This window comes from Rhinolophus sinicus, chromosome 15 (assembly GCF_057876585.1).
Source record: "Rhinolophus sinicus isolate RSI-liver-muscle chromosome 15, RSI-T2T, whole genome shotgun sequence".
In the NCBI taxonomy this organism is placed as follows: domain Eukaryota; kingdom Metazoa; phylum Chordata; class Mammalia; order Chiroptera; family Rhinolophidae; genus Rhinolophus; species Rhinolophus sinicus.
In genome coordinates, this window is record NC_142515.1 from 33,348,481 (window position 1) to 33,374,658 (window position 26,178).

The 26,178-nt window shown below is 37.7% G+C and overlaps 1 protein-coding gene across 13 annotated transcripts in view; it reads left to right on the forward strand.

Moving 5' to 3' along the window:
- The window catches only part of SGMS1 (sphingomyelin synthase 1), a 253,582-nt gene that overhangs the window by 111,739 nt on the left and 115,665 nt on the right, over positions 1 to 26,178 (forward strand). For 8 of the 13 annotated variants that reach the window (XM_019738682.3, XM_088791975.1, XM_019738745.3 and 5 more), the window contains 2 exons: positions 9,361 to 9,399; positions 14,921 to 15,064. The gene's annotated coding sequence lies outside the window, so the exon portion shown is untranslated. The remainder of the gene's footprint in view (positions 1 to 9,360; positions 9,400 to 14,920; positions 15,065 to 26,178) is intronic. The other 5 variants (XM_074339421.2, XM_019738699.3, XM_074339423.2 and 2 more) reach the window with 2 other exon arrangements.

Genomic DNA, 26,178 nt, shown 5'->3' on the forward strand with positions numbered 1-26,178 from the left:
TAAAATGTAAATTAAAAGATTACTTGCCTACATCCATGTAGATAACCAGACAACTGTAATGTCCCCTTTATAGGAACAGGGTTCGAGGTTAGTTCTGGTAAACATACCCTCTCTTTACCTGACAGTATTAGCCTCGTTCATTTAGTCATATACATATAGAATATGGAATGTATTTTTTGGAACAGATTTAATGAAGTTTGATTCATTATTCAAGGAAGGTATTAGATGATTATATCTTTTTTAAAAAGCATCTTTAATCTCACAGAGTTGCTTGGGTCTCAGATTGGATTGTGGTTAATCAATTAAGCCACAGAGCTTGAGGAAACTGTGACCAGTGCAAAAATGTCTTCTGATGAATGATGGGGGAGAATTTGCAGGTATTGGAGCACAGTTCTCCAAATACTCTTACACAGATTTGGAGGTGTTGAGGGATATATATTTCTTACTGTGGGAAGGAAAAATTCATTGAAACTGTTGACATAGATCTTTCATTAGTGATTCAGAAATAGTACAGGTTGTTTTGAAATCACCCAAGTCATACTAACAGGAAAATAATTCTTCTCCTTTCCCTTCTTCTTTTTGCTCTTTCTTCTTATTATATGGAGAATGGGAACATTGCTTGGGAAAAGTCTTGGGTCGTTAGTTCTTCAGGTGCTCTGCTTCTTAGTTTCTTTAAACTAAGGGAGAGGCAGGGCATTGTAGCATCACTATGCATTTTATTTTTTAAAAATTTTTTTTATACTTTTTAAATTAGTTTCAGGTGTACACAACAATGTCATAGTTAGACATTTATCATTTATATCCCTCACACAGTGATAACCCCCCGCCCCCCATCTACTGCCCCTCTGACGTCGCATACAGCCATTACATTTCCACTGTTTCTATTCCTAATGCTATATTCCACTTCTTGTAACTCTCTCTATATGTATATGTATATGTGTGTATATATATATATATATAATTGTAGTTGACATTCATTATTGTTCAGCTTCAGCTTCAGGTGTACAGTGCATTTTAAATGAAAAGTAGAGCTATTGAAAATAGTATGAAAAATTCTAATATTCTACGTACATTTAGTTAAAATGGGATAGCCTGGGAAGCGCTTATTTTAAGAATTTTTATAAGGAAAATGTTAGTTACAGTTATGAATTTGATAGCGTAAGAATTTATCCTGTAATAGCCCAGGTAATAGAGAATGTTTTCCACCACTGCCCCAAAACTGTCCAAAAATAGAGTCCTCCTTGGTCTGAGAGGGACTTGTTGATATACAAGAGACTGCCTATACTGAGAGTATAAACCATAGAAGAGAACTTAGAGATCTTATAAATTGACCTTATTTTATAGGCGAGAAACCTGAAGTCCAGAATAGAGAGGAAGTTGAAAATTTAAAAAAAAGAAATGCACTTCTTTAAAAATTTGACCTCAGACTTCTTACTGATATGGGCTGTTTCCTCCGAACAGTCTAAAAGAAGGTGGCTTTATTCTAACTACCTTAACAGTAGGTCTTCACATAAAAATTTAACTTATGTTGCTATCCTCTCTGTCTTTTGGTGTTTTGGGGGATTGTGAAAACCAGGTCAGTATCACTCAAGAAAGGCAGGGGGATGAAGGTGGTAGTCAGGAAGTAGTTGTGAGAATCTCAGGTTACCATCTGGCTTGGGTTCAGTTCTCGCTTTCTATGAAAGACCTGGCCAGTGAAGGTTTCTCTGACCCTAAGTGTCCTTCTTTACCTTTACATCTAACTGGCGACTTCCTTTAGTCCTTCTTTATTCCAGTTCTTGAAGCAGAGAATCTGATTGGCTGACCCTTGTATATTTGCCTGTAAACACAACTCATAGGCTCCTGGCCAGCCTATGAATGGCTGTCTCTTGGTCGGGTGTTCTAGGTCCAATCAGCTATGGCTGTGTGTGTGTGTGTGTGTGTGTGTGTGTGTGGTTATATCAGGTGATATGGAAGATAGCAGTTGAAAACCACTGAGACTGAGGGTGTGGCAGAATCTCCCAGAAATAGGAGTAGTGAACAGAAACCCTGATATACGTCTATTACAAATCCAATTTCAGTAAATTAGTTGATTCTCAGTTAAAAATATTTCCCATAATCTGCCCTGGACCTGTATTAATATTTTAATCTGTTTCTGTATTGGAATAAATTTAGGATTTTCTTTCAGTCTGTCTTATATTCTTATTAACCAGCTAAATTTTACCACTTTTAGGAACACAAAAGCTTCTTTTGCTACTTGCAGAGTTTATTGTGGTGTCTTGGTTTTGCAGTTCATGCTGAATTTTCTTCTGAGGCCATAATGTTACTTCAAAGTATTTAAAAAGGAAATTAGAAAAGTTCTTATTGTTCTCAATGCCTTTAATTTTCATTAAATATTTATTCTTGTTTAAGATCTAAAAAAAAAATCCAGGTTCAAAAGGCAAGGCATTTAGATTAGTTTTTAAAGTGTTTATTAAATTACTGACCTGTACATACTACTGTTTGGGATATGACCTAATCTATGCTTATCAGACTTTCTGATTAGTTAGATAATGTGACTGTTTCAAAGGGAAGCTACTTGGACTACAGATTAGACCTGGTAGTTTAGATAATTTTTTTGAAAAGATTAACAGTTTTTTATCTTTAGTTGAAAATATTTTGATAGTGACATAGACTGTGTAAAGATGGTTTTAATAGAAGCTAAATTATAATAATATATTATGTGGAGGTAATTACCAATCCAGAATTTTTTGGATGCATATATAATATCTTGAGAAACAAATGTTTTCATCGAGTCAAAAAAGAGCATGTGGATAATTCCTCCATCGTTGCAAATGTATTTCCATTGTTTTTTTTCTAAACCAGGTGATAACCATGGATCAAAAGGGTGGGGAGCAGTTAGGGGAAGGACATTATCCTTTAGCAATGAATAAATCTTTTAAGAGTGGGTCGTAATCCAGTTTTGAAAATAATGACTAAGTGTGGAAAGTAAAGGTGGGTGAGCAGATGGCTTGACTGGGCTGAACTGAGAAACTTGATTTGGTATAATTGGTAACAGAAACATGAATGGGGTTTTGTTGGGTGCTTTCCAGTTTCCATCTGAGGTAATGAGGACATTGTGGGCCTGATAAAGTGTGGCTTTTGCCCTCAAGGAGCTGTGATTAAATAACGTATGAGGAAAATTCTATTAGCATATCAATGGCAGGGATTTAATAATAATCAAAACTTGTCTCCATTAAACTAGAGTCACAGGGTTTTTCTGATGGGGCCCTTGGTAACACAGCCTGTTAGAAAATTGTTCCTTCAATTTGTGGATTTCTCAGTGAAAGTTCTGGGAACTTGAGACTCTTTTGGGCAGCCTGCCAAAGGTAAAATAAGGATTGAGATTCATATTTTAGGGCAGGGATAGGGTATCTGCAGATATAATTAGAATAAAAAATAATCTTTTTGTTTGGAAAACGCTTTTCTGTGTCCCATACACCCTAGTTCCCATCAGGAAAAAGGACAAGGCTTGTTTCAGGGATTGAAATGCGGAACATACAATGTCTGGGACTTGTGCCTGGCCCCTTCTTGGGCTTGGTGTGTTGATGTTGATGTTTACCTCCTTGGTATCAGGTGCTCCATAGAAATGTAAATAATGGTTGACGCCTGTTTCTCCTTGCTAAACTGGGAGCTCCTTCAAGGAAGCCAGTCTTTATCTCTATATGTCCCACTCAATAAATGTTTGCTGAACACAGGGATAAAGTACCTTTTCTTTCCTTCAGGCTAAGGAAGGTACTAGGTTCCTCTTTGTGGAAGGGGAAAGTTCTGGTTGTTTGCCTTGAGGTCACACTCAGGTCTTCAGTGTTAACTTTCGGTAGGAGATGGCAACTTTCATTCACCTCTTCAATACCAAAATTCAACCGAGTTAATTTGAAGACTTAATTGGCTTTGTGAAGCCATTCCTGAATCGGGCAGCAACCCATGTAGCAAGTAGAAGGGCACCCAGATGAGTTATCCAAAATGGAAGGTTTGTTATTGTCAGAAAGCAGGTGGGACTAAGAAGTTGAAAGTGTAGATTATTTCAGACAAGGACACATCCCTTCAAGGGAGGGCAGGGGGTCTTATCAAGCAGATTACCTCACTAGTGTTGATCAGGAAATCCCTGACTGATTGGCTTAAAATTCCGCTCCACTCCTGAGGCAGGTTGAAACTGCAGTTAGGTTAGTAAGTTTTGGTTTGGTGATGTGGCTTAGTAAAAGTGACTCCATTTTGGCCTGTTTCTCTTTTTAAATATACCATAAACTAGACATGGTACCTGGGGCTTTTCAAATGTAGTTGAATCCCTCCATACTGAGAGATTGTAAAGGTTCTTCTCCAAGCAGAGGAAAGAAAGAAGAGGTTCAGTTCAAACGTGTTTATTTGAGAGTTAGACATTAGAAGAAAAAAGTACTAACTGTGTACTTTGGATGTTGTAGTCTCTTAAATCAAGATTTAATTTTCATAACATGCTGTTTGTGAAGGAGAAAGTTTTCAGTCATTTTTACTATTCTAATAGAAAAATATAATAAAAATAGAAAAATATAATTAAATTGATCTTATGCTGTTACTGGTCTGTCTATATTATTCATGTCTAATTATACACTGTCCTCTAGCTGAGAAGAAACAATTGAATTATCATTATAGAATTTGGGGGAGAGCTGCCAAAAGTAAAGCATGTCTGCTGCAATTTCTGTGTCATGTGTACATGGTAGACAATGGCAGCTGATTTCGGCTTTGTCTCCCGTGGTGTTCACTGGACTGCAACTCCCGGTCAGTCAATCGGGTTGGCACCCAGGATGAAAACACTGCCCTCCCTGGTCTAGGAGGAACTAATACACTTGGAAAGGACTGGCCATACAAATGCACACTGTTTTGGTGTAGAATTAACCCCTGGTCGTTTGCAGAATGTAAAAGAGCTTCTGAGACTCTACAAGAGTAAGAAAAGATTTATTGAAAGTCAAAGAGAGAGACAGTTCTGGCAAAGGGAAGTTTTGCCAGGACAGATCCTTATAGGGACAGCTATGGAAGAAAGTTACTAGCAAAGGGACTTTGCCAGAGCAGAGCAGAATAGCGACAGCTGCACCGAAGAGAAGGATTCCTGGGGTTTTATATTTTTCCATGCAGGATGTAGGGTGCTGGTCAGCTGCAGGGGGGCTGCCATTGCAATTATCTTCTCCAGGGAACTGTTCTGTTCCTACCTATGACGGATGTCAGGTGCTTGTCAGCCTGCAGGTGACAGGGACAGGGTCAGAGCCAAGCGGTTCATGTTTAAGCTCACTCCTGCCAGTTTATAAGTTCGCTCCTATTAACTCTTTGCCTGTCCCATCCTGCCAGCTCACAAACGTGCTCCCGTTCACTCTTTACTTGTCTCATCACAAACTTATAAAATGGGAGTTTGCCATGCCCTTCAGAATTGCGTGAGCTTCAGTCTTTTCCTTCCTCAGCCTTGCTTCTTATGCTCATCCCTTTTTACTCTTAGAACCTTTCTCCTGCCCTAGTGTGGTTTTTCTTGAGAGGAAGTCACTAGTAGTAAAAACATAGGAGTTTGAGTATTGCTATACCAGAATTATTGTCAATAAGGGAAGGGTATCTTCTTCTGTCCTTCCTCTCCCAATATTCTTCTGAATGTTGTTGGGTTAATGTCTACAAAGATTTTGACTTAGTATTGCCAGTCTTAATTGAAAGTTTAGAGCCATTTTCAAGTGTAATTTGGATAATTTTCCCCCCTAAATGCTTTATTGTGCAAGATGAGCATAGTTAATTGGCTTACCCACTAGTCCCAGAAAGAACTTCTCACAGCATGTATCTTCACAGCATGTGTCCACTGTAAAAATCAAGCCTGCAGCTATTACTATGCATTTCCTGTGCTAGATCCCATATAAAGACATCGCCAGAGAGTTCTTACCTACGTTAGCAGTTACCTAATCTATAAAAAGAGTCCATCCAGACCTATTTTGGTTTCCTGACCTGAAGCCACTCACTAACAAGACACTTCCCCCATCTCACAGGAGGAAGGAGTGTTAATATCCGTTACTGAGGACACACCAAAAGCAATTTGAAATCAGAAAATACTGAATCGTTAAATGCTTTGGAATTGAAAAGCAGAATTAGTTGCTTTCATCATTAAGCCAGAACTGTCCCGTGTCTTTGGTATCCAACAAACTTGATTTGGAACCCTTTCCTACTTCCCTCAGTACAATCTTGCACAAGTTTTTGACCTTGGACAATTTTGCAGCCTTGGACAAATTGCATAACTTCCCTGAGCCCAACGTCTACATTTGATAAGTTGGGGATCCTAACCCCTCGTCCCTTGCCTGGTTTTTGTAGGATTAAATGTAATGAATTTTATGATGTCTGGCAATCATAGTTGTTGTCCTTGACATATTATTTTGTATTAATCAATGAGGACGCAGGAGGTACGTCACATATAGTCTTATGTCAATTTATTTAGATATTTTGTTGCCTCTCCCTTTCAGGTAGTAGAATAGAAAGTTCCCTTTTTGAACGTGTTCCCATTATGGCCCCTGCTTTTTGAAAGTGTTTATTATAGAATTAAATATTCATGCAGGTTGACATATCATTTGAAGGTGGCTTTATCATAGGTTCCTCAATGATTTTCCGTTTCATTTGTCTCTCTGCATCTGTGACTTTCTCTGAGGGACATCAAGTTCTTTTGATTTCCCCCATTGTAGTGGGAGAGCATGCAGAGTGATAAAACAAGTTAACATATCAGAAAATCAGACCTTGTGTAAGTGTAAGGATTTCTTTTGAAACTTCTTTGAGATACAGAAAGATAAGTAGGCCGACGTTCAATTTTTTGGTTATTCTGAAGACTTTGTAGACCCTGAATTTCTTGGTTCTTTTCTTTTAAATGATTCATTGGCAAGGACAATACAATATATTCTGTATATAATTACAATGACCTGTTTTCTGGGAGCATTTTCCTTTTTGTGTTTGGTGTCTCTAGCCCTGCATTGAAGCTGTCAAAAGGAAGAGCGTTATTTCCTCTACTAACTTCCTCTACTGCTAAGTATGGGCACCATATTAGCTGCTTTAAGACTCAATATCCTTATCTGATTATAGGCTTCATAGCAGTTGGAAAATCACATGAGATGATGTATCAGTAACTTAGTCTAGCTTCTAGCACATACTAGTTTGGTTATTATCTTTATTTTATAGGTGTTTTTGTACTTACAGAAAGTAGGTGTAGTCTCCGTCCCTGCCCCTGCCCCCCTTTCCTTCTGCTTCCCCTTCCCCTACCTTACCCTCAGCAGTACATTCATCCTGGACAATAGGAAGGCCCTTCCCCTTCTATTTATATCATAAAACAGCTTCTCTGCCCCTACAGTCTCTGGAGAACTTGAAGGTCAACCTCAAACCACCATCCAACCACCCAAACATCTTCCTCAGAGACATCAACATCTTTCTGAAATAATATCCCCTTGTAGTCAATGACTACTTACTTCTCTCTTCCTAAAGCATTTTATTTTGGTCCAGATACAGGGATTCTTAGACTCTCAGATCCCTGAAAAATAATACCTTGCCCAACAGGCAAAACTAATGTGTGATATCCGAAGTCAGGGCAATGGTGACTTTTAGGGAAGAGTGGTGGTTACACATACTTGTTCACTTTAGGAAAATTCAGTAAGCCACTCAAGATTTCTGTGCCTTTCTTTATGTATGTAGTACATATATTAATACAAATGTTTATTAATTTTTAAGGAAAGTACCCTTTTCTTCAGGTACCATAATTCACATATGTGTTTTACAAATGCAGTCATGTGCTGCATGAAGCATTTTAAATGGACCACATGTAAGACGGTGGTCTCCTAAGATTACAATGGAGGTGAAAAATTCCTGTTGCCTAGGGATCTCATAGCCATCCTAATGTCTTAGGACAATTAATTGTTTTGTGCCATCTAAGTCATCGGCTACAAATGCCTGAGGGCACTCACCTGGGCCCAATGAGTTTCCCTCAGATATCTCCCCTTTCTAAACCAGTGTTACAACTGGATGGACCCTATGGTTCTTACGCATATTTCCGTTGCAAGACACCCTTCAGCAATAACTATTAGGAAACTTTGAAGAAAAAATAAGTTTATTATTTACAGGCTCCGGAGCTTACAAGGCACACAACAAGCTTGAGGTTTAAAGAGAGGGAGTTGAGAGAGAGAGAGAGAGAGAGAGAGAGAGAGAGAGAGAGCGAGAGAGCCTGTTTAGAGAGAGAGAGCCTGGAGTTCTGCTTTTATTAGGATCAGTAGTGTGGGCCTAGGGTCGCTCAGACTCCCTCATTATTGGTGAATTTAAAACATAAGAGCAGGAATTTAAAGCTCAGGAAGAGAAAGAAACAAGAAGCCCAAATGTTCAGTTATCTAAATCAATCAAGATCTCTACAACAAAGGAGCCTCAGTGTGGGGAGGCCTGGATCTTTATCCAGTCCTGTGGCTGGCAGTGTGTTTATTCCAGATAGCTTTCCTGGAAGTTGAGGCCTCAGCAATCACAGCTGAAGTCTGACACATGCATTACAAAAAGAAAAGTCCATTGTCAGGGTTACACTACAATCACTCCTGTTTGTGGTGATGCTGATACAAACACACCTACTGCACTGCCACGCTTACGGTAGTTCAGCACACACAATCACAGCAGCAGGCTGTACCATCCAGGTGTGCGTAAATGCACGCTCTGACATTCGCACAACGATCTTTTTTCAGAACATACCCCTGTCGTTAAGTAGCACATGACTGTATAGTCATGTTTTCGAAGGATCATATTTCATTTTCAGTTGGGAATGTCTCTCATGTAATTAAATGAGGAAGCATTTCTAAGCCTTTAAGGTGATGTGGGTTTAAATCTATAAGCTCTTTGATCATACACATATATATGTAATCGGTAATTGTTCCACTTGCTATTCATTGTGTTCTGGTAAAAATGAGAATGTAAACATGTTGCTACTACCTCTTTCACCCTACAATTGTAATTCTATGGTTTGAAAAATGTGCTTTCTTGCTTCTTTATCTTTCTCTGTATTGTCAATTAGCAATTATTAACCTGAACGGAAAAGAGGTAATTGATAAAAGTATATGATTTAAAAACTCATGTTATACCATTAGATGTACTCGATGTGCTATTTTTTATTGACATTGGGTACACATGCTTGCTTCTGCTTGGCTTTGCCCAGTAAAGCTTATTCTGAATACCATGACAGACAAATTATTTGGGAAGTGGGAAAGAGCAATTTTTGCTGTGGATAGAGAATAAGAAGTGAATAATAATTAGCTTAGATCTTAGGGGTTTCTTGTTTCTTATAAGCAGCTCATTACCTGAAGAATGCACTTTAATTTACTTATTATTTTCTCTTAGATTGGAAAGAAAACTGATGAAGAAAAGTAACAGAGTCAGGTAAATGGATTTTTAATTTCTTTATATACCTTTTATGCCTGATTTATATTCCCTGTGTTTTCCCACTGAGAAGAACTAAACAAACAATTTTTGTGACCAGCTTGAACATATAAAGAATGTTTTGAGGCTATAGATGTAATAATCAAACACATATTTATACCATGTAATTAATTTAGTTATGTATATATATTTAATAATCACATATTTATGTAAAACGATATTATAACTAGTGCTTTTTTTTACCTCAGAACAATTTTCTTCCAACTCTTTATATACATATTTTGTCAGTATCTTCATTATTCAAGTCAATTTTTGAAGCATCCAATACCATTTTCCACAGCATGCTATCATTTTTGTTGTTTGTGATACAGCACTTTTGGAATTCATATATGTTGCTGTAATTGGAAATTGTATTCCAAGTCACAAGTGACCATTTACATAATGTTAGAACAGTTGCTACTTTCATTATTTCTGTGTAGATGAACATTGGAGATCTCCACTGTGTAACAATTTATAGATTTGCTTTGTTAAATATTTCTTCCTTCTTTCCTTCTTTTTTCCTTCCTCCCTTCCTTCTATTTATTCATTTATTTTATTTATTTTGAGGTAATTGCATGCACACTGTTTAAAATCCAAATAATACCTTTATAGCCATTTCCTGTTCATTTTATGCTTTCATTACTCCTTTGCTCAAAGATAGACCCTTTCAACTCTTACATTTTCTGGTGTTCACCTGCCTATTTCTCAAAAACACAGTGTAGCCTTGAAGTGCCATTTATTGATTTCTGTTTAAATATTAGGACGATACATTGATTCCCTGCTGAGGATGTACCTCTCATATACAACCCTTTACTCTCAGTGCACGTACTCTTTCTGTCTCTCCATTCTCTGGATGCAGTGATGGTCTGTGGTTAAATACTCTGTTTACTTTATTAAGACTATATTTTGTTTGTGGCTGAATTTTGTGATACTTATGTTGAAATATCTCAGAACATTCTGCTTCCCAGTTGGTTGTGTATGAGCTGTTTTATTTCCCTGGATTATGTTTGACTCCTTTCTTTATCCCCAGAATTCTAAAATTTTATATTGGGACATAGGTCTTACGGATTTTTGATGTTCATGATCCTTTCAATTCAGAAAGTCATGTCCTTCAACTTGGGAAATTTTCTTGTATTATTTCTTTGAAAATTTCTTTCCATCCTTTTCTTTGTTTTCTGCAAGTCTGTCAGTCGGATATTTGGACCTGCTAGTTTAATTCTCTAATTTTCATATGTCTTTTTCTTATCTATTTCCCATCTCTGTGTTTTTGTTCTATTTTCTGAAAAGTTTTCTTAGTATTTATTGAACTTTTTATTTCTGCTAACAAATCTGTAATTTCAAACTTAGTTTTTAAATTGGTCTCTGAATATTTCCTTTTTAAAAATACGATCTGTTCTTGTATCATGGATGCAATATTTTCTCTTTTTTTTGAGAACATGAATTGAATTGTTTTGCTGTTTTCTTGTGCTCTTTGCACTTCCCCCCCTCTGTGTTCCCTCTTTTTAGTAGCTAGTTTTGGTCCCTGATTTCAGTAATAGAGGCTTTTCTCAAATTAATGGTGATGGTTTAATTTTCTGTTCATATTTAGGAAACAATAAAAAGTGGAGTGAAAATTTGTTGGAGTGGGCTTCACTATAGAGTCTTTGGGCAAGGACCTGGCCATTTGAGTCGTGACTCCTAGGCATCAGAATCTGCAGGTCTTTTTCCTTTGAAGGTTAAAGGAAAAACCTGCATGTGAGGTTTTGGGGGAGTCACGTGGGAAAAAGGAGGGAGCGGTGTCACCATCCTGTAAATGCTGAGATCTTAATGCCTCTCTTTCAGCCTTATCTGATGTCTCTGAATGAAGTCTTGCTGTATCATTTTCTCCAGAGTAAACTGCCTCCTGTTATGGGAGGAGGGATGGCTGGCTCTACCAGGTGGGGAGAAGATCTTGGGTTCTAAGTGTCCCCGCTTTTTTATTTTTTGCTTAAAACAATACAATTATCTTGCAGTTCTGTAGGTCAGAAGTCTGTCACAGGTCTCACTGGTCTAAAATCAAGGTCTCCACAGGGCTGCGTTCCTTTCTGGAGACTCTAGAGAAATCCTTCCCTCACTCTTCCAGCTTCTAGAGTCTGGCTACATTCTTGGGCTCTCGGTCTCCTTTTCCCCTTTTAAAGAAACAATAGCAGGTCAAGTACCTCTCATTTTACATTACTCTGACCTCATCTTCTGCCTCCCTCTTTCACTTTTAAGGACCCTTGTGATTTCATTGGATCCACCTAGATAATCCGGAATAACCTCCTTATTTTTTTTTATTGTGGTACGAAACACAGAATAAGATTTACCATCTTAACCATGTTTAAGTGTACAGTACAGTAGTGTTGACTAAATTCACATTGTTATGCAACAGATCTCTGGAACTTTTTCATCATGCAAAACTGAAACTCTGTACCTATTGAACAACTCTTCTCCCCCCCCCCTTCCCACCCCTTGACTCTGGCAACCACCATTCTACTTTCCATTTCTAAATTTGATACTTCACGTACCTCATATAAAGGGAATCTTACAGTTTTTGGCCTTTTGTGACTGGCTTGTTTTTCTTAGCATAATGTCTTCAATGTTCATCCATGTAGTAGCTTATGACAGGATTTCCTTCTTTTTAAAGACTAATATTCCATTGTATGTATATACCATATTTTCGTTATCCATTCATCTATTGATGGACATTTAGGTTGCTTCCAGCTCCTGGCTATTGTGAATAATGCTGCATTGAACATAGTTCTGCAAATACCTCTTGGAAATCCTGCTTTCAGTTTTTGTGGGCATATATCCAGAAGTGGAATTGCTAGATCATAGGGTAGTTCTGTTTTTAATTTTTTGAGGAACCTCCATATACTGTTTGCCATAGTGGCTGCACCATTTTTATATTTCCACCAATTGTGTACAAGGGTTTCCTTTCCTCACATCCTCACTAACACTTATTATTTTCTGTCTTTTTGGTAGTGGTCATCTTCACAGGTGTGAGGCTATACATCATTTTGTTTGGATTTTCATTTCCCTGATGATTAGTGATGTTCAGCATCCTTTCATATGTTTTTTGACCATCTGTGTACCTTCTTTGGAGAAATATCTTTTCAAGTTCTTTGCCCAGTTTTTATTTGGGTTATTAGTTTTTAGTATTGAGTTGTAGGAATTCTTTATATATTTTGGATATTAACCCCTTATTTTATATAGTGTTTGCAAATATTTTCTCCTGTTTTTTGGTTGCCTTTTCACTATCATTATTTCCTTAGCTGAATTGATGAAGTTTTTAAATTTGATGTAATCCCATTTGTCTATGTTTGCTTTTGTCACCTGAGGTTTTGGTGTCATATCCAAGAAGTGATTGCCAAATCTAGTGTCATGAAGCTTTGCCCTTATGTTTTTTTTGTAGAAATTTTATAAATTTCACATCTTATGTTTAGGTCTTCAATCCTTTCTGAGTTTTTTTGTTGTTTTGTTTTTGTATACTTGTATGGTATAAAGTAAGGGTCTAACAGTATTTTGTATACAGACTTTAAACCAGTCCCCCTCTTCTCAACTCCTTACCCTCTCCTTCCGAGGAACCAGAAGCTCCATGTCTTGAGCCCTTTTGGAGCAGTCAGCTGGCTTTTTGTTGCTTCTCAGGCAGTGAGGTTCCAGCCTGCTCTGCCTAGCTCAGTTCAGCAGTCATCTCTGCTGTCAGCTTCCAAAATGTCACTGTTGTCTGTTGTCAGCTCTAATATACTTTTTTGCTCTCTTTGTTCTAATGGATCTATATATTCTTGCCTCTTTACTATAATTTTAATGGAGGTTTAGAAAGAAGCAGAGATAAAGAACCCTATTCCATTGGCCATCTATAATCCCAAAATCCATATTGATTTTTAAAATGATATTTAAAAGGCTTTTAAAAATGATATTTCATTTTTTCTATTGTTAGGTCCTACCTCCAAAATGATTGTTCATTCTATTCCTTTGCTTCCTCTCTGTTGAACAGTTTCTGTCAAGTGACCTATACATCCAAAGCTAGCATTAGTTACAGTTACTTTCCCAAGCATTTCATTGTTCAAAATAAACTGAGATTTGTGTTTGTAATGTGAACCTTAGTGTGGTCCTCAATATAAGGTGACACCCTATGTCCTGAGATATACTTTTTTGAGGGGGAGAAACCCCTTGATTTATTTTTAGGTATATACACTCTATGTTGGTATTGTCAGGAGGTGATGTTCTTTTATGTAAAGATATATTTACTCTGAAGCTTTAAGTGAATACTTGTAAGTTAATGGAATGCCAAGAGAGTCCTGTGTTATTTTTAGTTAGTTGTGACAGCGGCTTTCTTTTGTAACTGTATTTGATTATTTATAAGTGCAGCACTATTTCTTACAGAAAGGATAAACAATGATTAAAAGAGGCATTGGCTGGTATGACTAGGTCCTCAGGGACTATTAAGAGTGCCTTTTTGTTGTTGTTGTTGTTCCAAGAATTGTCTCCTCACAATTAAATCTGTTAGTTGGCTCATGAATCAACTACTCAGTTTGGTACATGGAAGTCCCTAGGATTTTTATTCGGGGGTCCATGGATGGGCTTCAAAGGGTTTAAGATCCTCCTGAATTTGAGCGATAGAATACTTATAAGCTTAGTTTTCCTTAGGTAATGTGGGGCTTATATGATCCTGAGAAGACTTGAGAACCCACTTCTAATAGATTATTATGGAGAAAAAGCAGAGTGATACTGATTAAATTAAACATGATAAAAATGAAACACCTCCTTTCTAGCTACCATTTGATTCCACATTTTTTCACATGTAAGTACATGTGGGGCTAAAGTACACAAGGGACCAAATGAACAACTGACTATTTTTGTCAGATGCAAAACGTTATCTCTAGCTTCCTGGTTATGCAACACCCATTTACATACATGTAACAGTAAAAGGTATCATTTATGAGCGTAATGTTTTGGTCTCAGAGAAATGGCCATCTTTTTATCAATTTGTAAAGAGGGTATATTAGTAGTTACTCTTTGTTTTCATACTGAAGCTGCTATACTGCATTTGTGAAAATCAGTTATTTGCTGACAGTTAAAGCGAGTAGGTAAATATATAAAAGGAGAAATATCTCTATATGATGGGGGGTTACAGTTTTTAGTTTTCAACTAAGAAAAATAGGGTAAGTTTTATGTTATGCATATTTGAGAACAACAAAACAAGCTTAAAGAAAAAGAAAGAGAGAAGGAAGAAAAGATGGATGGAAGAAAGGAAAGAAGGAAGGAAGGAAGGGAAGGAGGGAGGAAGGGGAAAGAAAGGATGAGGGGGTGGGAGGTGGAGAAAATCAATTGCGAATTTTTTGTTTCCAATCTAATACTTTAACACTTTAATGCTTTTTATTTATAGTAAGGTCTACTAATTTATGTGGTCTCTTTCAGCTTTAGAATTTTATTATTCCAGTTTTGAAGTGGCTAAAAAGCTTAAATTGCTTCTCTCTTCTAGGTACACCATTGAGTTCTTTGGGATGCACAAAATTGTCTGGTTGGGAAACTTATGAAATAGAAGACGAGACCCTGCCTCAGGAAGCGTACATGAGAATAATTTTAAAGGAACCTATCAATGAATGCAAAACCGTAGCTGTTGGAGGTATGTAATAACTTAGAGCTTGGACTGAACATAGCATGGCTGACTTTGCTGTACCAAGTCAAGCTGAGCCTCTGGGAATGGAGGCCATTCTTAGGGCAGAACCTCACCCTCTGGTCTCAAGTACACTATAGCAGCCATTGTTCTCTACACTTGGCTATCTAGTGGGATATCACTCTTAACTCTTCCTTCAGCATCTTTGACTCAGCCCCTCTAGAATCCTTCTTATTCCCTGAAAGACAATAAAGATGATAGAGGCAACATTCGACTTTGGACACGTGACAGTGATAACAGAATTCTATCTAAAGGCATCATTGCCTTCTTTTCTGGGAATGGGGCAGTCAGTGTCAAAGCTCATTGAATGTGTGTCCTTTGAGTCAGTTGTTACCTATTGGTTTTACTCTTACCCTGAATGACATCAGGGCTGTATCAGATTGGGTGGTGGTTGCATCAGATTGACTGGTTCCCTGTTATTCGTTAACTTTGACCTTCTTGTCTCCTTAACTGCGCCCCAAGTTACAGTGTTACATGGTTGTTTCATTTTCTTGCTTATAGCTTTTTATTCTTATCTCCTCAACAATGTTTATTGTCAAGGTCAGAGTGTCACCCATTATTTCATATCTGGTGACCTTCAGTGGATGTCTGCTGACTTTTGATAAACTGGCTCTTTTTTTTATGGCATAGACTATGTCATGTTATACGTCACCTTGACTGTTCCATTAGGGTTTTTTCTTCTGCCAATATAGAACACTATAGACGTACTCCATGCGAAGCATTTTATGTCTCTGATTGTTATACCGTCATGAAAACATTAAAAAAGTCCCATTTTCTAGATGAGAATACTGAGGTTCCAAGTGGTTAAATAATTGGCCTACTATTTCCCAGAGACTAAGTGGCAGAAATGGGATTCGGTACCAGGTCTGCCTGTCTCTTATTGTGTGTTGTGGAGACAGTATATCGTGCTGTCTCCCTTTTTTGAAATAGGGTTTGAAAAATATCCTAATGTTTGTGGATCTTCTGCTCTACTCTTTTCACTATTATTTGCTACTTTTCCTTATTTCATGGCATTTTATTTGGTTTATAGTTATAACATTTAATTAGCATATTCAACTTAAATATTTTCAACAGTTATTGTTTGTAATTTTACTGAGAGTATATTATTGGTCTGAGATGTTATAAAAATATTCCCTCTTTCTAACATAGGCTCTGATGCCTTTATTGATACATTCTGAGTTGATTGTGAGGCCAATATAGGAGGTAGAAGGAGCAGACTTTTGTATTCCCAATACAGTCTGATTGTGTCTGTGGCACCATTTGTGCCATTACCCAGATCCTTTCACTCTAGTTATTCATGAAGGTAATATAGGAGAGGAATGATGAGATTTTGCAAGAGATCTTATGTAGTTCAAAATACTGTTTCAGAGCCTGATGTCTTTAAAATGTAGAACATCTATTCAAGTGCTTGGTGTTGGCTCAGGGATCACTGCAGTGTTGTGTAGAGCTGGTAAGGTGCCCTGAGGGATGTGAGTTTTAAGTTTAAGTAACCTGAGGAATAAATGGTATTCACTTTTTTTTTTTCAATAGTGGGCTATATGATTTGAAAATCTGTATATGTAGGCTTCTAAAATATTTTTATTAAATTAGCATATGCTGCATATACTGATCAATATTTTAAATCTGCACTAAAATCCTGGGAGGTAGGTGTGGTCAACCTTCTTTGAAAGATGAATAAACTGAGGCTTGTGACATTATGAAACCTTGCCCAAGCTCATGCATATGAGAATGGTGGAGCCAGAACTTGAACCTAGATTTATTTGATTTCCAGACTGTGCTTTTAACAGTTACACTGTCTCACTGATTACATGCAGTGGTGACATTTAGATTGCAAACATGTCCAAGAATATTTTTATGCTTTGCATTAATTCAAAGGCAGTCTTAAAACAAATAATTAAATAAGCCTCATCCTCACAGAAGTGAAAGCATCTGGATAGTCCAGGTCTAGTCACTGAGGAGATCGCACTCAAATAATGACAATTCTGGTTTATGATGGACTGAGCTATTTCTTGAGAATTGGGGGGGAGGGGGTGTTATCGTACTCTGGCCGCATCTCATTTCCCACACTGCTCTTACTATCCTGCCAAGAGCAATTAGGCTCGACTTATCAGTTATATGAGCAGCTGTCCAAAGCAGTTGGAACTAGAGTTTGGCCAAACAATCACACAGTGAAGGACAGCTCTGGCGTGTATATAGGAATCTCAAAATTTGCAAAATATACAAACCTCAAAATTCCAGATATACTGTATCAATTTTACTGTAAGTAAAATTTCTTTTTGTTTTTAAAGGTATTATAATAATATTATTATTATTTTGCTGATTCTAAATAGAAAATTTGGTAAGCATTGAAAGCAAAATATAAACCACCACTCAGAGGTAGCCATTGATAATATTTTGGTGTGGATACTTCCAGTTTTTATTCCTATGAATATGCATACCTCTTAAAAAGTACAAAATTAGATTTATAGTAGTCTAGATCCATTTTTACTTAGCATAACTTCAGCATTTCTTCTGTGTTTTTAAATATTTTTTTGCAACATGCTAAAAACTGGCTATACAGTATCCCAAGTGGGTAACAGCATAAGTTATTTTGTCCTATTATTAGGTAGAACTAATTTTCATTCAGTTCAGTTAGTGCCTCTTCAGATTAGGCCACAGTGATAGGATAGAAGTATTAAAATAAACAAGAACTTTGCCACTAGTTTTCATATCTCTTGTAAAGTAAATAACAATGGTAAGAATATGATGAGAAAACCCAGACCACTTCCTCTGTTACGTTACACAATGAACCTGACTTGTAAATTTCCCAGTACCTAATGTTGTGCATGAACGGAGCGCTGGAAGTTCTCTTCCCACCTGGAAATTTTCAAACCTCCTTCTTTTTTTTATTGAAGTGACTCATCTATGATAAGTAACTTCAGTTTTTCCATAGTTAGATGAAACTTCTCAAATCCTTTATTGTGCGTATTTTGGCCATGCTACTTGCTGAACATACTTAATCCTTTGTGTACAAGTCAATTAAGCATTTTTTTCTTCTTTGTTTGGCTAAATATTTCACATGGGCTAAACCCTTGGGTCAGGCAGCTGCACTGACCTGGGCAAATCCCCCTGGCCTCACGAATGATGCTGCTTTTGCAATCTCTTGGACAGACAGTCACAATGCAGTACCAATATGGCTTCTCCTGAACTAAAGAGTTCTGCGCCCCTGCGGATTCAAGCTCTCACACTGAGAAGGCGATTACCACTGAGATGGGTGCACATTTAACAGAAGCACTCTACTTCGAACAGGCTGATAGGAAGCCAGGACTATAATGTCCTGTTCCTTAATTCTTTTCTTATGGACAATCATTATTAAATTACATGATCATCATTATCACTATTGTATCCTCACCAGGCTGTTGCTTTTCGGACATGGTTCCTTACTGCCCTTGTGATTCCAGCATGCCACCAGGGTGGGTGAGGGGTGAGTGACAAGGATGAGGCCTTCAGCCACCTGATTGTCCCATCAACCAACAGTTCTGCTTTTATGTGTTTTATGTATTGAGTTTCCACAAAGTTTTATATAAAAAAAAATGACTCTGGTGTGTAAGGAAGTAAAGACCGGGAACCTATGGGAGGATGAAAAAGAAAATAGATTTTTATACAGTATTACTTCAAGTTTCCATTACGCCTGTAATTCTCCTGCAGGGACACAGTTCTTCTTGGGTGTTGGTGCTTACCACAGGCCCTCTAGTTGGCATCCTCACAGATGGACCCGCTCCTAACACAGTGCTTTCCAGAGGTGCCTCAGAAGTTCTAAGGTTAGGAGAGATGGCATGATAGCCTTATAAGCACTGGGAGTAGAAAGTAACCTTTTAGTGATGGGTCAGCCAGTGGTCGTGCATATAACCCCTTAAGGCCCTGGGAGCCTGGAATCATAGGAGGATGTGGATATAGGAGGATGTTCTTGCCACCAGAGTGATGTAATGCGTGAACCTGAGCCTGACAGCCTGTGAAACCTTCATTATCTATTTCTAGACTCTTCTAAAACATTTTGGGCGGGCTCTCTTACACTGAAGATTAATATTGATGAATCACAGAACTGACCATTCCTGAATCTGCTGTTTGTGCCACCTCTCAGTTGACTAAAGAATTTCCCTAAAGACATTTGTAACCAGGGAAGACTAAGAAACTGATTAAGGAGTTTACAGTGGCTAACTTATAGTTGGAACTCAGGATCCTTAGTCAATAATTTAAAATATTAACTTTTTATTTACGGGAAAGTTGATGCAGGAGTATGCATTCATGAAGACCTTAACATGAATACATATTTAGTTATTCAAAGAATAAGATTAATCTTGAGGTGAAAACTGGAGAGAAAATTCTTGCTATCTCTAGCAGGAGAAGGGTAAATATGCCCAATCTGTAAACATAACAGGCAAAACTGGAGTCAGATAGGGTCTCCATTCTGGCTGCCACAACTGCTGACCTACTTCTGGCCATAGTACAAGGATACACTTTCCGTGCACTGTGCAACCCACAGTGTGTGAGTGAATGGTACCCCTGGAATTGTGCAGTGCTGCAGCCCTGGGTATGTTCTTCCATTGATGATTGCTTGCTTTCATCTGGCAGCTACTGGCGTCTCCACTTTGTGCCCTGCACTGTTCTAGATACTAGACTACAATAGTGAGCCCTGCAAACAAGATCCCTTCTCTCATGGAACTTACAGTACAGTGGGAGCCGGGCAGAGTGGTTCAGGAAGATAAGTGACAAAGAGGTAGACAAACAAGAATATTTCAGACATGCAAAAGTGCAGTGAAGACAATAAAATAGGGTGACAGAGTGTCTTGGAGAAGGAAAGACTTTTAGATTGGATCTTAAAAGTACAACCTGTGTATTGTTGGCTATTTACTTGTTGTGTTACATGTATTTTCATATTTACGAACTTTCTTAAATAATTCCGAGAAAAGATGAGATTCCTCTGTCAAAATTGTATGTTCTATAGGAACTAAGGAATTAAGGTGTTTCTCGGGGTGCCAGCGATCAGAGGTGGAAACTGAGATAACTTGTTTTTTTTTAAAGTAGTTTGTGAAAATTGAATTTAAAAGTGATAATTAACTGCTAGAGCATACCACATAAAAAGACATTTCAAATCTATTCCAGGGGAAAATGATATATCCTGCTCATAAGGATTAAAGATAGAGAAATTCAAAGTTCAAGGAGATCAGGGTTCTGGTTTTGGTGCTTCCTACTTCCCAGCTTTCCCACTTTTACTTTATTGTCACCTCACAGGTTCATTAAAAAAAAAAAAAAAAGTTCCATCTTCTTCTTCTACTTTAGTTCTTTTCACTGGGAGTGTATTGTAAAGTAGCTAGCGTGTCATTCCGCAGAAATGGAAAACCTGTTTTTGTTGCTTTGCTTTTTAGTAGGTGCTTCTGGTATATAAGGTGGGAAGACATTTAGGGTAGACCTCAAAAAATTATTAAAAACTTAGGTACAAACTCACGCAGCCCCCCTTTATAATTTGACTACTTGTCGTACACAGTTGGATTAGGTCAGGAATGAGGGGGAGAATAATTTCTCGCAGTAATGCTTTTAGAGTTGGCAGAGACCCTGATGTCTTTGAGACATTACTTACTGAAGTGAGATTGATTTTTGCTTATTGGTTTGATTAATTAATTCAATGCCTAATGTTTTACTATGTCATATAATTTTATCCTTCTAAGTCAGATTTGATTTCTAAATAACTCCCCTATTTTGAGGAGGTTATTTGTTATAGTTTTTGTTATGTGATACTGCTATGGGTCCATATGATAATGTCCAGAGAGATTCTGATGTACTTTGGTCCTTTAATTCAGTGTTGCTTAATTTTGTTCTGAGTTAGTGTATTATTATTTGTAAGTGAAAATAGTTGCAATTCGTAGGATATACCAGTGATACAGAAATCAGCTTCAAGAAGAAATTCTTAATGTTCTGGTTTAAATGTACAATGTGCAGATCTGCAGAATCAGTTTTATGATTTGAAAATTCAGCTTGTTCTGTACTCTTTGAGCACTAAATAGGGGTGTATAAAGCACCCCTGATAGAAATATGTAACACGTACACGTGCCACTCATTAACCTAAATGAGTCGCATACGGTGGTAAACTTTTTCATTTTTTGAGAATCCCATGTTAGATGAATTTTGCAGAGAAGGACTTGCCTCAAGGTTACTGGACCATCCCTCAGTCTGTGTCGGCACATTAGCACACGGTTTCCTGGAAGAGTATTGGGCACGATTTAAACTAATGAGTAATTTCTTAAAACACGTATTACGGTACTAAGCGAATAGTAAGTGGAATAAATGTTGATTTAAATAAGTAGAAAACTCAAGGTATGATGATCAGAGTAGAGATAATGGTTGCCTGGCACAGTTACATATTTTGAGATTTTGAAAATTAGTAGTATGTTTTACATCTTTGCCATGAAAGGAACCAGAAACGTAGCAATGTAAGTATGCCAGCTGGATTAATAGCATGATATGTTAGCTACGCACTTACATAAGACTATATTATGATTAGAAATTTTAAAATTAATATTTGAAGGGCCTTGGAGAAGTTCATTTATTATTGTTTTTGGAGTAGCTGTGTTTGTAAGTTTTAATTTTGCAAAGTGTGTTATGACATATCTTAACATTTCATTATGTAAAAAGGCTGTTTTAAAAATATTGTGATGTTTACTTTGAATTGGCATTGGTGGAAAGGTTTGCATCCCACATTATAAATATTTTTACGTTGTTAAATTATTTAATTCAAAGCATTCACTATTTATTATTTTTTTCCTCAAAATTTGAGAACATAGACTTTTCCTAGTGTTTTCTTTTTCTTATCACAGTTGTATTTTTCATGCAAATGCATTTTTGAAAATTGTATCAATGATATTTTTAATAAATTGTGTACATTTAGATTGACAAGAGAAGTTCACTAATTTTAAAGGAATTCTTAAAAACTAGTAAAATGAAGAAAGCTTCCTTGATATTGGTAACTCTTTTTTCTCTTTTTTATGCAGGGGTTTTTAATCTTGGGGCACACTTGATAATTTTTTTATATCACCTTCAAAGATGTGTTGGGTGTTTTTGTTTTGACTGTATACATTTATTTCTGTCTGCATTAATTTGAGAAGGAAACCATAATGGAAAACAAAGATTTATAAGTAATATAATATCTCCTTTATAGAACAGCTATTTTTAGAATCTTTTATAGAAGTAATAGCTCATTTATAGAATCTTTTTCTTCCAAAATGTTTTGTGGAAAAATGTTCGTTATTAATGTATCCACTTATAAACTCACACACAGTCAGAAAATTGTCAAGAAAGATATTTGAAGGCATGATTATTGTCCTGACTTTCTCAAGTTCTATTGCTTTTCTATCGAAGTGAATAATCAAAGTAAAATGAAACTGCCCTAGTTTTCTTTTTCATTGATTGGGCCATGTTTGGGGTTAGTAGCCAGGGGGTAAAGGACACATAAATAACATCCATCTATAACCCAGAATCTGTTGTCAAACACACTCCTCTCTTAAACTTTGTTTCCTGTAAAGGAATGCATAAATTTCTTAGTATTATAGTAACCCAGAATGATCTCACTCCCATGGATTTATAGCAGTTATTTCTCCTTTCACTGTTTTGCTACTCAGTCAGCTGTCCTGTGTCATCGCTGACATTGTTCTCATTATTTAAAAAAAAAAAATTCTGTTAAGAGTTTCAGATAGTCTCTTCTCTAAAGATAATGTCTACTGTTTACTGAGTGCCTTTTATGTCCGAAGGTCTTTATTTACATGCTCTAATGAAAGCCCTAGAACCTTGCAGAGACCTTCCTGAGCTTCCTTCATTCGATAGGTTTTTGGTGTAAACTTGATGTTCTGTGCCCTTCTTTAGCTATGTTAGGTAGTGATCAACAACAACAAAAACAAACCTCAAACCCATACCTTGGGGCTTAGAGCCTCATGGGAGAAAGAGGATAAACTCAATGAATAAGTAAAATACATGTATGCTAGATAATGATCAGGTTGTGGTGAAAAATGAAGCAGAGAAATGGATGGAAGTATGAACATGAGTGGTGTGTGTGTGTGTGTGTGTGTGTGTGTGTGTGTGTGTGATGTGTTTGCTGTCATACAAAGTAGGGAGGTCAGGGAAGGCCTCAGTGACAAGCTAGCACTCAGGTAAGGAGGGGAGGGAGTGAAATGAGCTGCTGTATCTGGGAAGCACATTCCAGCCAAGACAGTCAATACCAAGGCCCAGATATGCATCCAATCAGCCTTGTCCAAGGCGACACAGTTCGTCAGCGCAGGATCCCTGGTTCAAACCCAGATCTGTCAAAGTCAAAGCCCAAGCTTTCTCCACGACCCTGGGCAATTCTAAAAGGAAATTTCTGTTCATCTTACAGAGTTTTCCAGCTCCTAGCAAAATGTGTTAGACATTGTGAGCATTGATGATTTACCTATGTCTGCTCTCAAACAAAAGGAATAGATAATATAGGTAGGTAGACAGATAGATTAGTTTTCTCTGCTCAGCTACTGGAGCCTCAGAATTGTAACCTCTTTCCTCAAGTCTCTTAGGATAGTTAAGGGACAACTTTTAGGGAACTAGCTTTTCTGCTTTTTCTTTTCTTTCTTTAAATTTTGTATATTTTTATTATTTTGCTTTTTAAAATCCCTCTGTCCTTGTTGTATTTGTGAGATTCCAAGAGCACACGCCTAAATGTGTAGAATCTGACTCAGGCAGTACCTTAGGAGGAGGAGTATATGTCAGTAACAGATGGGACAGTTTTTTCTCCGTTCTATTAAGAGACACTGCCTCTTTTGCTGTTGTGTGTGTGGAGCCTGTGGAAAGGTAATTCGCTAAGATAATGGTGTACCGTGTCATTTTTAAGTCTGAATCGTGACACATTAAATTGGCAGCAGATTCAGTCAAGGTCCCCCATGGGCTGTGAAGCCACAACCTCAGCCGTTGGGGAATCACCTTGCCCTGAGCACCTCTTCCCCATTCCTCTCACGTTCCCTCCATGAGGGGTGGCAAATGACCAGTGACTACTGACTGCTGCACTGGCCAGCTGAATTCTGGGATACCTGCCATGACTTGAGTCCGTAGGTACTGCTTTTCTTCCTTGGTCAGCATGGAGAAACAATTTTTAAAATTCATTTTGGATAAAATACTTGTCCACCAATGTGCTGTTTATGGTCTTGTGACTTGGATATTAACTACTTTTAAATAACCCTGACACTCATTCTTAGACCTGGCCAAAGTGATTTGCTGTTCGGTTTTCTAGTTGGACTCATCGAATTTCAATGGCAATAAGAATCTAGTTTAGTATAACGATTGCAGTGTTTTCTCCCTCATGGAACCAGTTTGTGAGAATGACTGAAAAGTTACTATGTAGGCTGAAAGTTTTGAGAGTAGGTTAAGTAGATAGAGTAACCATTTTCCTTTGCACGGACCATTCATGTTTTTTTTTTTTTTTTTTTTTTTTTTGTTTTTTTTTTTTTTTTGTATAAGAAAATATTTAAGTATATTACAATATATAAAAAGTGTAAGATTGTACTGAATTGACACAGGTGGCATTCAAGGGAAACACTCTTGTCCCAAAGATGTTTGCATATTCTGAATGAATTTTAAGTGCTACTATTTGTATAAACATTTGGTAATAATTTAGTTTCCTGGCCTTTGTAGTAGTGCTATCCAATAGCAGGTCTGTCTCCTTTTATTCATAGCCTTTATTTTGTGGTGCTCCTTTTTCTACATTTAATACTTTCTGCTCCTTCAGAATGTGGCTCTCCTGGCCTCGTTGCCTTGTCACTTAGACCTTCAACTCCCTCTGCTCTCTGCACTGTTATCTCTGTTCATCCGCTCAAACAATATGCATTGCGCACCTACTACATAGTGGGCACTGGTCTAGGTGCTGGGATACAGCACGGGACCAGACAAAGCCCTCATTCTCATTTACTGGCTGGGGAGAACAGACAAAGAACAGACAGGTATGTCAGGTAATTTTGATGAGTTTTAGGAAGAAAAATGAAGCAGGGACAGGATATGGACTGTCGGTGAAGATAGCGTTTCTGATGTGGTGGTGAGTGAGTGTTGACTGAGGGAGCATGCCTCAGTGTGAGGACATCTGAGGGGAGTGTGTTTCAGGCAGAAGAAACTGCAAGTGCAGAGATCCCGAGGTGAGATGTATGAGCAGCAGCAAAGGGGCCAGCAGGGCTAGAGTGGAGTGAGCAAGGGGGATGCTGAACGATATGAGTTCAGAGAGGTAGTCAGGGGCCAGATCACATAGCATCTCTGGGGGATATGATCAAGAGTCCAGATTGCTCTGAGTGAGGTGAGAAGGTACCTGAGGTCTTAAGCAGAGAAATCACATGATCTGACTAATGGTTTAAATCCTTCTGGTTGTTATGTGAAGAAGAATATACTTTAGGGGAACACAGGAGGATACGTGGAGCCCATTTAGGAGGCTATTGCCAAAGTATAGACCAAGATCTGTAAGCTTGGACTAGGGTGGAAGGTGTCATGGAGGGCTAAGAAGTGTGGGATTCTAGATATAGTCCTAAAGAAAGCTGATAGAATTTGGGTGTGAGTTACTCGTAGATGTGGATTTGAAAGAAAGAGAGGCATTCAGGAGTTCTTCAAAGACTCAGATATGAGCTGCTGGTAAATTATAGAGTTATCATTTACTGAGATGGGGGAAAGTGCAGGAAGAAAATGGTGTGGGGGTGATGGGGGCTCAAGTATTTAGTAGTTAAAATAGATATCTGTTAGATAACCTAAGTGGGAATAGTGAGTAGGCAGTTGGCTATTTGAACTTGGAGTTCAAGAGAGTTCAGCCCAGGGGTATCTTTTTAATTGAGAATTGCCCTGGAAGAGATGGTATTTGAAACTATGGGATTGGATGAGAGCACCTAAAATGGTTCTCAAAGTGTAGTAGGGACCCATGGGGGTCCTTGGACTTTACAGGGGTCTGCTGAGTTAAAACTTTGTGTGATAACACTGAATCCGATAGTATAGTAGTGTTTTCCAGAGGTTACACGTGACATCACAGCAGACTGAGCTCA